Genomic DNA, 14,243 nt, shown 5'->3' on the forward strand with positions numbered 1-14,243 from the left:
GCTCCTTCCTTGCAAGAGAGGAGCTCCTTGGTTCAAATCCTGGTAGAGCCAATTTGGTGAATTTCCTTGCACACTAATAGCGCTACTTTGCTTTGGAGAGGGCTCCCACTTCTAGCCTTGCTGGTTGCATTTTGTGTTAAATTTTTGGGCCTTAAAGACACCTTTCACTTTTGCTTCAATTGTATGCCAAATATGGATTTCTATATATCGTTGGAGAGCTCTGAATGTCAGCTCTGGCATAGTCATGTTGTCACAAGGGTTTATAAAAGCCCGAAAAAGTTAAGTTAAAATGTTTTAACTTGGTGCTAGAGCCTTCTTCACTCCCTTTGGGCGCTCAGTTAAGTAAACTTAACTTAACTCCATGCTGTTGATGTTTCCTTGGTCATGGGCCACACTTTTAAAAGCGTGGCCTAAGGCTCCAAGGTGTGTTCTACCTTCAAAGTGTGCCTAAAATTTCTCTTTTCTTCTCTTTAGCTTATTTTGTGCTCTTTTGCTTCTTTTTCTTATTATTTCCTACAAAATTTATAAAATCAAAAGATCAAGGAAATATACCATTTAAGCACAAAAGAATGCAATATTTAAGCACTAACTATCAATTTCTTGTATGAAAAAACATAGAAAAACCTTACATGATGACATGTCATCAATTATACCGTCCGAGCACCTTTTGAAAAGATATGGTTCCTCCCACAAGTAGTACTTAGCATCATGTATGAGTATTCGAACTTGCTGTTTACTATATTCCTTGGGGATTAACTTATGGCCTTGTAATTTGCAATGTTGGCAAACCAAGATGCTTTGCGTATTGCAAAGAGTTGCTCATTAGGGAAGGTCTCGGATACCTCAGTAGTGTGAGGGGACGTCCCTGCTGCAGGTTCAATCTGGGACAAGTGGTCAGCCACCTGATTTTCTAATCATTTTCTGTCCCTGATTTCTATGTCGAATTCTTAAAAGAGCAATACCCATCTTATCAATCTTGGTTTAGAATCCTGCTTGGCTAGAAGGTACTTGAGAGTAGCATGGTTAGTGTAGACAATAACCTTAGAGCCGATTAAATAAGATCTGAACTTGTTTAAGGCAAAGACCACTACAAGTAATTCCTTTTCTGTGGTGGTGTAGTTCCTTTGTGCGTCATTTAGAACATGACAGGCATAATAAATGACGTGCATGAGCATATCATGTCTTTGTCCCAAAACTGCGCAAATGGCATAATCACTGGCATCGCACATCAGTTCGAATGGCAAGTCCTAGTTAGGTGCAGAAATGACAGGTGCAGAGATAAGCTTTGCCTTCAAATTTTCAAAAGCATTCAGGCAATCCTTGTCAAAAACAAAAGGGGTATCAGTGGCTAAGAGATTGCATAGGGGTTTTGCAATTTTGGAGAAATCTTTTATTAACCTCCTATAGAATCCTGCATGTCCTAAGAAACTTCTGATTGCCTTAACATTAGTAGGTTGTGGTAATCATTTAACTACTTCCACCTTAGCCTGATAGACCTTTTTTCCATTGTTTGATATTCGATTCCTAAGAACAATTCCTTCAGTCGCCATGAAGTGACATTTTTCCCGGTTTAAAACCAGATATGTTTCTTGGCATCTTTTCAGAACTAGGGCTAGATGGTTAAGGCAGGAAACAAAGGAATTACCAAAGACAGAGAAGTCATCCATGAAAACTTCAAGGAATTTGTCAACCATGTATGAGAAAATGGAGAGTATACACCTCTAAAAAGTTGTAGGTGCATTGTATAGGCTAAATGGCATCCTCTTGTAAGCAAACACTCCGTATGGGCATGTGAATGCTGTCTTTTCTTGGTCCTGAGGATCTACTGCAATTTGATTGTAGCCTGAGTAGCAATCCAGGAAGCAGTAGAATGCATGCCCAGCCAGTCTCTCTAGCATCTAGTCTATGAATGGTAAAGGAAAATGATCCTTTCTTGTTGAGTTGTTGAGTCTCCTATAATCAATACACATGTGCCATCCTATAACTGTTCTTGTAGGAATCAGTTCACTCTTCTCATTGTGGATCACTGTCATCCCTCCTTTCTTGGGTACAACTTGGACAAGGCTTACCCAGGGACTATTTGAAATGGGATAGATAATCTCAGCCTCCCACAGTTTTGTGATTTCTTTTTGAACTACTTCCTTCATAGCTGGATTTAGTCTCCTTTGTGGTTGCACCACTGGTTTAGCATCATCTTCGAGCCTGATCTTGTCCATGCATTGGGTTGGACTAATTCCTTTTAAGTCACTTATGTTCCATCCGAGAGCTGTTTTATGTGTCTTCAGCACCTGAATTAGTGCTTTTTCTTCCTAGGATCCAGGGTAGAGCCTATGATCATAGGGTAAGTGTCACCATTTCCTTGAAACACATATTTCAAGGATGATGGCAGTAGTTTGAGTTCAAGTTTGGGAGGCCGATCTTCTACTTTAAGAGCTTTTAACATCTCCTCCTACTCTTTTGGTGCCTCCATGTCAAGATTGGCATCTTCAAGGATGTCATTCAGCTCCTCCTCGAGTCTCTCAATTTCACGTACCTCTTCCACTAGGGGATCGATCACATCAATCCTCAAGTGTAACATCCCCGATTTTTGAGTATGCGAGATCTCTTCTGAAAGTACGAATTTCTCCGGAAGATCATTAAGAGGAGAACTTCTACTATATCAGCAAGCATCTCAATCCTCATTGTCATTATATTATCTTTAATTCAGGACCGTAGTGGAGATAAGCTTGACAACGCAATTGCAAAGAACCTAGTTTTTGAACTGTATCGGTTAGGAGTTTTGATTCTGTTTTTCGTAAATAGTCTCAGTTTGATGAACCAGACTTGATTCATGAGAGAAGGGAGAAAATAGGACAATATTATCATTATATAAGTATTATAAGCTTCTTTAATTATATTATAGTATTACTTGGTCTGTATTAGTTAAAAACAGGAAATCGGTTTAACTGGGTTCACAGTTTACTGGTGCAGCTTAGCAGCAGCACTCTCTGATGACTTTAGCAATGCTAAGGCCTCATCACACATATTCTATTCTCATAATAAATATGTTACTAGTGTCATTTATGCTAGTGGCTCAGAAAAGAATGTTTAGAGATGTTTTTACAAGTATTCCAATACATCTAGTTTTAGTAGTTGTACACCTGAGATATTTTAATATTATTTTAATCCACCTCCAAGCCAACCAATCACAACTCACCCTACACCCCCAAAACCCCCAAGGCTGCCTCATTTGCTCATTGTGGCCGAAAATCATCAAGGGAAAAAGGAAAGAAAAGTTCTTAGTTCCAAATCTTCAAAGCTTGATTTCTACTGAACTAAAACTCAAATCAAAATTCCAATCCGACCAAAATGATGCTCTCTTCTTTCTCTACATAATCATATGACTTATCAAGGATGGAATCAAGGTGAGTTGGCTGCACCATCTCTTTTTTTCTTCGGTTTCAAGGAAACATGCTTAAACATGTGTTTTCTTGATGTTCTTCCTTAGGAATCATGCTTAACATGACTTGAGGGCCAAGAACGTTAATTTCCAGCAAGTCTAAGGTAAGATATCCCTTCCTAACGTTCTGAAAGAGATTTGGTCAGTTGAGGATTTGCGGATTTAAAGTTGTTTTTTATATGATTTAGGAGGAAAAAGTGCTTAAGAACCACCTGAAAGTATAATCAAATTTGAAGCAGCAAAACCAGGTAGGGTGATGAGCGGATAATTTATACACTTTTTGGCTTTGTTTTTAGGTAGTTTTTAGTAGGATCTAGCTACTTTTTAGTATATTTTTATTAGTTTTTAAGAAAAATTCACATTTCTAGACATTACTATGAGTTTGTGTGTTTTTCTGTGATTTCAGGTATTTTCTGGCTGAAATTGAGGGACCTGAGCAAAAATCTGATTTAGAGGCTAAAAAGGACTGTTGATGCTGTTGGATTCTGACCTCCTTGCACTCGAAATGAAATTTTTTCAGCTACAGATATCCAAATGGCGCGCTCTCAATTGCGTTGGAAAGTCTCAATACTTTGCTCGTGTTTTGACGATGCAAACTGGCGTTCAAACGCCAACTCTCTGCCCTATTCTGGCATTAAACGCTAGAAACAGGATAGAAACTGCAGTTAAACCCCCAAACTGGCATAAAAACAGGCGTTTAACTCCAAGAAAAGTCTCTAGACATGAAACCTTCAATGCTCAGCCCAAGCATACACCAAGTGGGCCCGGAAGTGGATTTCTGCATCGTTTACTTATTTCTGTAACCCTAGTAACTAGTTGAGTATAAATAGGACTTTTTACTATTGTACTGATATCTTTGGATCATCTTTTGATCTTTTGGTCACTTTTGGGAAGCTGACCATTCGGCCATGCGTGGATCTTCATCACTTATGTATTTTCAACGATGGAGTTTCTACACACCATAGATTAAGGTGTGGAGCTCTGCTGTTCCTCGAGTATTAATGCAAAGTACTATTGTTCTCCTATTCAATTCAATCTTATTCTTGTTCTAAGATATTCGTTTGCACACAAGAACATGATGAAGGTGATGATTATGTGACACTGGTGCACAAAATTGTGATACACAATGGCGCCAACAACTTGGTCGCACAATTGTAATCTCACTTCTTTGTCATAACCTCGCACAACTAACTAGCATGTGCACTGGGTTGTCCAAGTAATAAACCTTACGTGAGTAAGGGTCGATCCCACGGAGATTGTCGACTTGAAGCAAGCTATGGTCACCTTGTAAATCTCAGTCAGGCGGATTCAAATGGGTGATAGAGTTTTCATAATTAAAAGATAAATAAACAGAAAATAAAGATAGAGATACTTATGTAAATCATTGGTGGGAATTTTAGATAAGTATATGGTGATGCTTTGCTCCCTTTGAATCTCTGCTTTCGTACTGGCTTCATCCAATCCGTCACACTCGCGAGTTTGAAGCTCGTCACAATCATCCCTTCCCAGATCCTACTCGGAATACCACAGACAAGGTTTAGACTTTCCGGATCTAAAGAATGACCGCCAATAATGTTAGCTTATACCACGAAGACTCCGATCTTTCGAAATGGAGGGTAAGAGATACACGCTCAATCTTAAGTAGAACGGAAGTGGTTGTCAATCATGCATTCATAGGTGAGAATGATGATGAGTGTCACGGATCATCACATTCATCAGGTTGAAGTGCGAGTGAATATCTTAGAACAAGAATAAGCTTGAATTGAATAGAAAATAGTAGTAATTACATTAATACTCGAGGAACAGCAGACCTCCAGACCTTAATCTATGGTATGTAGAAACTCCACCGTTGAAAATACATAAGTGAAAATAGGTTAGGCATGGCTAAATGGCCAGCCTCCCAAAACATGAACAAATGGTTCCAAGATTCCAAGATGAAAATACAATAGTAAAAGGTCCTATTTATAATGAAACTAGCTTCTAGGGTTTAGAGAAATAGGTAAATGATGCAGAAATTCACTTCCGGGCCCACTTGGTGTGTGTTTGGGCTGAGCATTTGAGCTTCACACATGTAGAGGCTTCTCTTGGAGTTAAACGTCAGCTTTTATGCCAGTTTGGGCATTTAACTCCAACTTTTATGCCAGCTCTGGCGTTTTGATGTCAGAAAAGGGCAGAGAGCTGGTATTTTGACGCCATTTTACATCGTCAAAACCCGCGCAAAGTATGGACTATTAACTATTATTGGAAAGCCCTGGATGTCTACTTTCTAACGCAATTGAGAGTGCAACAATTTAAAGTTTTGTAGCTCCAGAAAATCTACTTTGAGTGCAGGGAGGTCAGAATCTAACAGCATCTGCAGTCCTTTGTCAGCCTCTAAATAAGATTTTTGCTCAGATCCCTCAATTTCAGCCAGAAAATACCTGAAATCACAGAAAAATATACAAACTCATAGTAAAGTCCAAAAATGTGAATTTTGCTTAAAAAAATAAAAATATACTAAAAACTAACTAAATCATACTAAAGACTATATAAGAACAATGCCAAAAAGCGTATAAATTATTCGCTCATCGCAACACCAAACTTAAATTGTTGCTTGTCCCCAAGAAACTGAAAACAAAGTAGGATAAAAAGAAGAAAATATACAATGAATCCCACAGTATCAATGAAACATAGTCCTAATTAGATGAGCGGGGCTTGTAGCTTTTTGCTTCTTAACAGTTTTGGCATCTCACTTTATCCTTTGAAATTCATAATGATTGGCATCTATAGGAACTTAGAATTTTATATAGTGTTATTAATTCTCCTTGTTCAGTATGTTGATTCTTGAACACAACTACTTTATGAGTCTTGGTCGTGACCCTAAGCACTTTGTTTTCCAGTATTACCACCGGATACATAAATGCCACAGATACATAACTGGGTGAACCTTTTCAGATTGTGACACGGCTTTGTTAAAGTCCTCAGTTAGAGGTGCCAGAGTTCTTAAGCACACTCTTTTTGCTTTGGATCACAACTTTAACCACTCAGTCTCAAGGTTTTCACTTGGACCTTCATGACACAAGCACATGGTTAGGGACAGCTTAATTTAGCCGCTTAGGCTTGGATTTTATTTCCTTAGGTCCTCCTATCCATTAATGCTCAAAGCTTGGATCCTTTTTACCCTTGCCTTTTGGTTTAAAGGGCTATTGGCTTTTTCTGCTTGCTTTTTTTTTTCTTTCTCTCTTTTTTTGCTACTTTTCTTTTTTTTTTCACTGCTTTTTCTTGCTTTAAGAACAAGTTTCATGATTTTTCAGATTATCAATAACATTTCTCTTTGTTCATCATTCTTTCAAGAGCCAACAACTTTAACATTCATAAACAACGATAAAAAATATGCACTATTCAAGCATTCATTCAGGGAACAAAAAGTATTGCCACCACATCAAAATAATTAAACTGGTTTCAAGATAAAATTTGAAATCCAAGTACTTCTTGTTCTTTTGTAATTAAGGACATTTTTTATTTTAAGAGAGGTGAAGGATTCATGAAGTTATTCATAGCTTTATGACATAGATACTAGACACTAATGATCATGTAGTGAAGACACAAATATAGATAGAACATACAGCATAAAGCCGAAAAAAAGAAAATAAAAAGACAAGGAGATTAAGGAATGAGTCCACCTTAGTGAGGGTGGCGTCTTCCTCCTCTTGAAGAACCAATGGTGCTCTTGAGCTCCTATATGTCACTTACTTGCCTTTGTTGCTCCTCCTTCATAGCTCTTTGATCTTCTCTAATCTCATGGAGAATAATGGAGTGCTCTTGGTGTTCCACCCTTAATTGGTCTATGTTGTAACTCAAGCTTTCCAAAGAGGTGTTGAGTTGCTCCCAAAAATTGTGTGGAGGAAATTGCATCCCTTGAGGTATCTCAGGGATTTCTTGATGAGGGAATTTCTTATGCTCTTGTTGAGGTCCATGAGTGGGCTCTTGATGAGCGGATAATTTATACGCTTTTTGGCATTGTTTTTAGTATATTTTAGTTAGTTTTTGTTATATTTTTAGTAGTTTTTATTTAAAATTCACTTTTCTGGACTTTACTATGAGTTTGTGTGTTTTTTTCTGTGATTTCAGGTATTTTCTGGTTGAAATTGAGGGACCTGAGCAAAAATCTTATTCAGAGGCTGAAAAGGACTGCATAAGCTGTTGGATTCTAACCTCCCAGCACTCGAAGTGGCTTTTCTGGAGCTACAGAAGCCCAATTGGCGCGCTCTGAATTGCGTTGGAAAGTAGACATCCTGGGCTTTCCAGAAATATATAATAGTCTATACTTTGCCCGAGATTTGATGGCCGAAACCGGCGTTCCAAATCAGCTCAAGACTGCCCGGCGTTTAACGCCAGAACTGGCACAGAAGTAGGAGTTAAACGCCCAAACTGGCACAAAAGCTGGCGTTTAACTCCAAGAAAAGTCTCTACACATGGATGCTTTATTTCTCAGCCCAAGCACACACCAATGGTCCCGGAAGTGGATTTTTACGTCATTTACTCATTTTTGTAAACCCTAAGCTACTAGTTCTCTATAAATAGGACCTTTTGCTATTGTATTTTCATCGGGGTAGCTATCTTCGAGTAGTCTTATGCTATCTTAGATCATGGGGCTGGCCTCACGGCCATGCCTAGACCTTGTTCTTATGTATTTTCAATGGTGGAGTTTCTACAGACCATAGATTAAGGTGTGGAGCTCTGCTGTATCTCGAGTATTAATGTAATTACGATTGTTCTTCTATTCAATTCAGCTTATTCTTGTTCTAAGATATCACTTGTTCCTCAACTTGATGAATGTGATGATCCGTGACACTCATCATCATTCTCACCTATGAACGTGTGCCTGACAACCACCTCCGTTCTACCTTAGATTGAGTGGATATCTCTTGGATTCCTTAATCAGAATCTTCGTGGTATAAGCTAGAATTGATGGCGGCATTGATGATCACAATTTCGTGCACCAAGATTTTGGCGCCGTTGCCGGGGATTGTTTGAGTTTGGACAATTGACGGTTCATCTTGTTGCTTAGATTAGGTATTTTTCTTCAGAATTTTTAAGAATGAATTCTAGAGTTTCAAGGTGATGTTCTTATCATCACCAAAGCTGATTGATTTTCATCAATTTAGCTCTTGAATGTAATGTCCTACTGAAGCTTGGCTAGCCATGTCTAATCTTTTTAGACTAAAGCTTTAGACTAACATTGCATGATTCTTGGAATTCTTATTAAAAATTTTGAATCTCTTTATTTTCTTTTCCATATATTTTTCGAAAAATCCAAAAAAATTATAAAAACTTAAAATCAAAAATATTTTTATGTTTCTTGATTGAGTCTATTGTCTAATTTTAAGTTTGGTGTCCATTGCATGTTTTTAGTCTTCTAATTTTCGAAAATTACATGCATTATGTTCTTCATTGATATTCAAGTTGTTCTTGATGATTTCCTTGCTCTGATCTTTAAATTCTCTTGTTTTGTATGTTTTGTTGTTTCTCATATGCATTCTCAATTTGTTAGTGTCAATAGTATACAAACTTCTAAGTTTCGTGTCTTGCATGCATTGTTTATTTGATTTTAGTTGCATTTTGATTATTCCTCATCATTAAAAATTCAAAAAAATTCTTAATTTGTGTCTTTTCAAGTCAATAATACAGAGAATTGAAGATTCAGAACATACAGCAGAGGAATTACACAGAAAAAGCTGGGCGTTCAAAACGCCCAGTGAAGAAGGAAAACTGGCGTTTAAACGCCAGCCAGGTTAACTCCCAAAAGGGTAGCATTCTGGGCGTTAAACGCCAGAATGGATACCATTCTGGGCGTTTAACGCCAGGATGGCACAAGAGGGAAGATTTTGTTTTTAATTCAAATTTTTTTCAAGTTTTCATAATTTTTCAAAATCAAATCTTTTTCAAATCATATCTTTTTAATCATATATTTTCAAAATCAATTTCTTTCATTTGTCAAAAATACTTGCTAACAATTAATGATTTGATTCAAAACTTTCAAGTATGTTGCCTTTTCTGTTGAAAAAGGTTTAATGTCTGAATCATATCTTTTTAAATTTCTTGTTAGCCAAGTCATTAATTTTAAAAATCAAATCTTTTTTTAAATTGTTTTTCAATCATATCTTCTTAATCACATCTTTTTCAAAATTAATTTTTCAATCATATCTTTTTGATTTCTAATTTCAAAATCTTTTTCAAAATCACTTTATTTCTTTCCCAACTTTAATTTTTGAAAATCATTCATCAAATTTTCAAAATTTCTTCTAATTATTTTAAAATCTTCTACTTTATTTTCGAAAATTCTTCCCCTCTTCTCACATCCTTCTATTTATGGACTAACACTCCTCCTCAATGCACAATTCGAACTCTATCCCTCTTGATAAGTTCGAATTCTTCTACCTCCTCCTTCTATTCTTCTTTTCCTCTGACACCTCAAAGAATCTCTATCCTGTGACATAGAGGATTCCATACTTTCTTGTTCTTTTCTCTTTCATATGAGCAGGAACAAAGACAAAGGCATTCTTGTTGAGGCTGACCTTGAACCTGAAAGGACCTTGAAGCGAAAGCACTACTCTCTGTAGAGGACCTAACAGAAATCTTCAAGCAAGAAGAAGACATGGCAGCCAAAAACAACAACAATGCCAACAATGCAAGGAAGGTGCTGGGTGACTTTACTGCACCTACTCCCGACTTCTATGGGAGAAGCATCTCTATCCCTACCATTAGAGCAAACAACTTTGAGCTTAAGCCTCAATTAGTTTCCCTAATGCAACAGAATTGCAAGTTTCATGGACTTCCATTGGAAGATCCTCATCAGTTTTTAGCTGAATTCTTGCAAATTTGTGACACTATCAAGACCAATGGGGTTGACCCTGAGGTCTACAGACTTATGCTATTCCCTTTTGCTGTAAGAGATAGAGCTAGGATATGGTTGGACTCACAACCTAAAGAAAGCCTGAACTCTTGGGAAAAGCTAGTCAATGCCTTCTTGGCAAAGTTCTTTCCACCTCAAAAATTGAGTAAGCTTAGAGTGGAAGTCCAAACCTTCAGACAGAAGGAAGGTGAATCCCTCTATGAAGCTTGGGAAAGATACAAACAATTGATCAAAAAGTGTCCTTCTGACATGCTTTCTGAATGGAGCATCATAGGTATCTTCTATGATGGTCTATCTGAACTGTCCAAGATGTCATTGGACAGCTCTGCTGGAGGATCTCTTCATCTGAAGAAGACGCCTACAGAAGCTCAAGAACTCATTGAAATGGTTGCAAATAATCAATTCATGTACACTTCTGAAAGGAATCCTGTGAACAATGGGACGAATCAGAAGAAAGGAGTTCTTGAGATTGATACTCTGAATGCCATATTGGCTCAGAACAAAATATTGACTCAACAAGTCAATATGATTTCTCAAAGTCTGTCTGGAATGCAAGCTGCACCAGGCAGTACTAAGGACGCATCATCTGAAGAAGAAGCTTATGATCCTGAGAACCCATCAATGAAAGAGGTGAATTACATGGGAGAACCCAATGGAAACACCTATAATCCTTCATGGAGAAATCATCCAAATATCTCATGGAATGATCAACAGAGACCTCAACAAGGTTTCAACAACAATAATGGTGGAAGAAACAGGTTTAGCAATGGCAAGCCTTTTCCATCATTTTCTCAGCAATAGACAGAGAATTCTAAGCAGAGACACTATGACTTAGCAACCATGGTCTCTAATCTAATCAAAACCACTCAAAGTTTCATGACTGAAACAAGGTCCTATATTAGAAACTTGGAGGGACAAGTGGGTCAGCTGAGTAAAAAAGTTACTGAACTCCCTCCTAGTACTCTTCCAAGCAATATAGAAGAGAATCCAAAAGCAGAGTGTAAGGCCATCAACATGGCCAAAATTGGAGAGGAGGAAGAGGCAGTGATCGCCACTGAGGAAGACCTCAATGGACGTCCACTGGCCTCCAATGAGTTCCCTAATGAGGAACCATGGGAATCAGAGGCTCACACTGAGACCATAGAGATTCCATTGGATTTACTTCTGCCATTCATGAGCTCTAATGAGTATTCTTCCTCTAAAGAGGACGAAGATGTCACTGAAGAGCAAGTTGCTAAGTACCTTGGAGCAATCATGAAGCTAAATGACAAGTTATTTGGTAATGAGACTTAGGAGGACGAACCCCCTTTGCTCACCAAAGAATTGGATGACTTGACTAGGCAAAGATTACCTCAAAAGAGACAGGACCCTTGGAAGTTCTCAATACCTTGTACAGTAGGCACCATGACCTTCAAGAAGGCTCTGTGTGACCTAGGGTCAAGCATAAACCTCATGCCTCTCTCCGTAATGGAGAACCTAGGGATCTTTGAGGTACAAGCTGCAAGAATCTCACTAGAGATGGCAGACAATTCAAGAAAACAAGCTTATGGACTTGTAGAGGATGTTCTGGTAAAAATTGAAGACCATTACATCCCTACTGATTTTATAGTCCTAGAGACTGGGAAGTGCATGGATGAATCCATCATCCTTGGCAGACCCTTCCTAGCCACAGCAAAGGCTGTGATTGATGTTGACAGAGGAGAATTGATCATTCAAGTGAATGAAGAATCCTTTGTGTTTAAGGCTCAAGGATATCCCTCTGTAACCATGGAGAGGAAGCATGAAGAGCTTCTCTCAAAATAGAGTCAAACAGAGCCCCCACAGTCAAACTCTAAGTTTGGTGTTGGGAGGCCACAACCAAATTCTAAGTTTGGTGTTGAACCCCCACATTCAAACTCTAAGTTTGGTGTTGGGAGGTTCCAACATTGCTCTGAACATCTGTGAGGCTCCATGAGGGCCCACTGTCAAGCTACTGACATTAAAGAAGCGCTTGTTGGGAAGCAACCCAATGTTATATTTATCCATTTTCCTTTTGTTATTTTATGTTTTCTGTAGGTTGATGATCATGTGAAGTCACAAAATCAATTGAAAAAGCAAAAATAGAATGAAAAATAGAAAGAAAAACAGCACACCCTGGAGGAAAACTTGCTGGCATTTAAACGCCAGTGAAGACAGTAAAATGGTCGTTTAACACCCAGTCTGGCACCACTCTGGGCGTTTAACGCCAGAAAGGGGCACCAGACTGGCGTTTAACGCCAGGAATGGGCAAGAAGCTGGCGTTAAACGCCAAAAAAGGGTAGCAGTCCGGCGTTTAACGCCAGGATTGGTAGAAGGGGCGTTTTTGCACGCCACTTGGTGCAAGGATGAGTTATCCTTGACACCTCAGGATCTGTGGACCCCACATGATCCCCACCTACCCCACCACTCTCTCTCTTCTTCACCCATTCACCAATCACCTCAATACCTCTTTCCCAAAAACCCCTCACCTATCAAATCCCACCATTCTCTTCACCACTCACATCCATCCTTCATAAAAGCCAACCTACCTCACCATTTAAATTCAAACCACTTTCCCTCCCAAACCCACCCATAATGGCCGAACCAAACCCCCCTCTCCACCCCTATGTAAACCCATCTTCACCACCTCATTTTCACACAACCTAAACACTACTTCTCCCCCTTCGCTGAAACACAAAGCCCCCCTCTATCTCTTCTTTTTCCTCTTCTTCTACACTCTTCTTTCTTCTTTTGCTCGAGGACGAGAAAACCTTCTAAGTTTGGTGTGGTAAAAGCGTTGCTTTTCATTTTTTCATAACCATTTATGGCATCTAAGGCCAAAGAAACCTCTAGAAAGAGGAAAGGGAAGGCAAAAGCTTCCACCTCCGAGTCATGGGAGATGGAGACATTCGTCTCAAGGGTGCATCAAGACCACTTCTATGAAGTTGTGGCCAAGAAGAAGGTGACCCCCGAGGTCCCTTTCAAACTCAAAAAAGGTCAACTTTGATCAAAGGTTGGACCAAGTCTTCTTGGATATCACTAAGAAAATGTTGGAGCAAACAAGAGATCTCACTCATGGACATGAGCATGAGGAAATTTCTCATCATGAAATCCCTGAGATGCCTCAAGGGATGCATTTTCCTCCACAAAAATATTGGGAGAAAATTAACACCTACCTAGGAGAATTAAGTTCCAACATGAGACAACTAAGGGTGGAACACCAAGAACATTCCATCCTCCTCCATGAAATTAGAGAAGACCAAAGAGTCATGAGAGAGGAGCAACAAAGGCAAGAAAGAGACATTGAGGAGCTCAAGCACTCCATAAGATCTTCAAGAGGAAGAACAAGCTGCCATTGTACCTTCTACGACATGAGTCTCTAAACCCCATGGTTGGGGGTGAGAGGAGCTCTGCTGTGTCTTGATGGATTAATGCAATTACTACTGTTTTTCATTCAATCACGCTTGCTTCTATTCCAAGATATCACTTGTTCCTCAACTTGATGAATGTGATGATCCGTGACACTCATCATCATTCTCACCTATGAACGTGTGCCTAACAACCACCTCCGTTCTATTCCTTAATCAGAATCTTCATGGTATAAGCTAGAATCTAAGGTAGAACGAAGGTGGTTGTCAGGCACACGTTCATAGGTGAGAATGATGATGAGTGTCACGGATCATCACATTCATCAAGTTGAGGAACAAGTGATATCTTAGAACAAGAATAAGCTGAATTGAATAGAAGAACAATAGTAATTGCATTAATACTCGAGGTACAGCAGAGCTCCACACCTTAATCTATGGTGTGTAGAAACTCCACCGTTGAAAATACATAAGAACAAGGTCTAGGCATGGCCGTGAGGCCAACCCCATGACCTAAGATAGCATAAGACTACTCGAAGATAGCTAC

At 38.9% G+C, this 14,243-nt stretch overlaps 1 non-coding gene across 1 annotated transcript; it reads right to left on the minus strand.

Annotated features, from left to right (window-relative positions):
• Window positions 1-10,481: 10,481 nt before the first annotated feature.
• LOC112799278 (small nucleolar RNA R71) lies at window positions 10,482-10,589 on the minus strand. Its single transcript, XR_003200854.1, has one exon. It is a non-coding gene; the product is annotated as a small nucleolar RNA R71 (small nucleolar RNA).
• Window positions 10,590-14,243: the final 3,654 nt, after the last annotated feature.

This window comes from Arachis hypogaea, chromosome 4 (assembly GCF_003086295.3).
Source record: "Arachis hypogaea cultivar Tifrunner chromosome 4, arahy.Tifrunner.gnm2.J5K5, whole genome shotgun sequence".
Classification (NCBI taxonomy): Eukaryota; Viridiplantae; Streptophyta; class Magnoliopsida; order Fabales; family Fabaceae; genus Arachis; species Arachis hypogaea.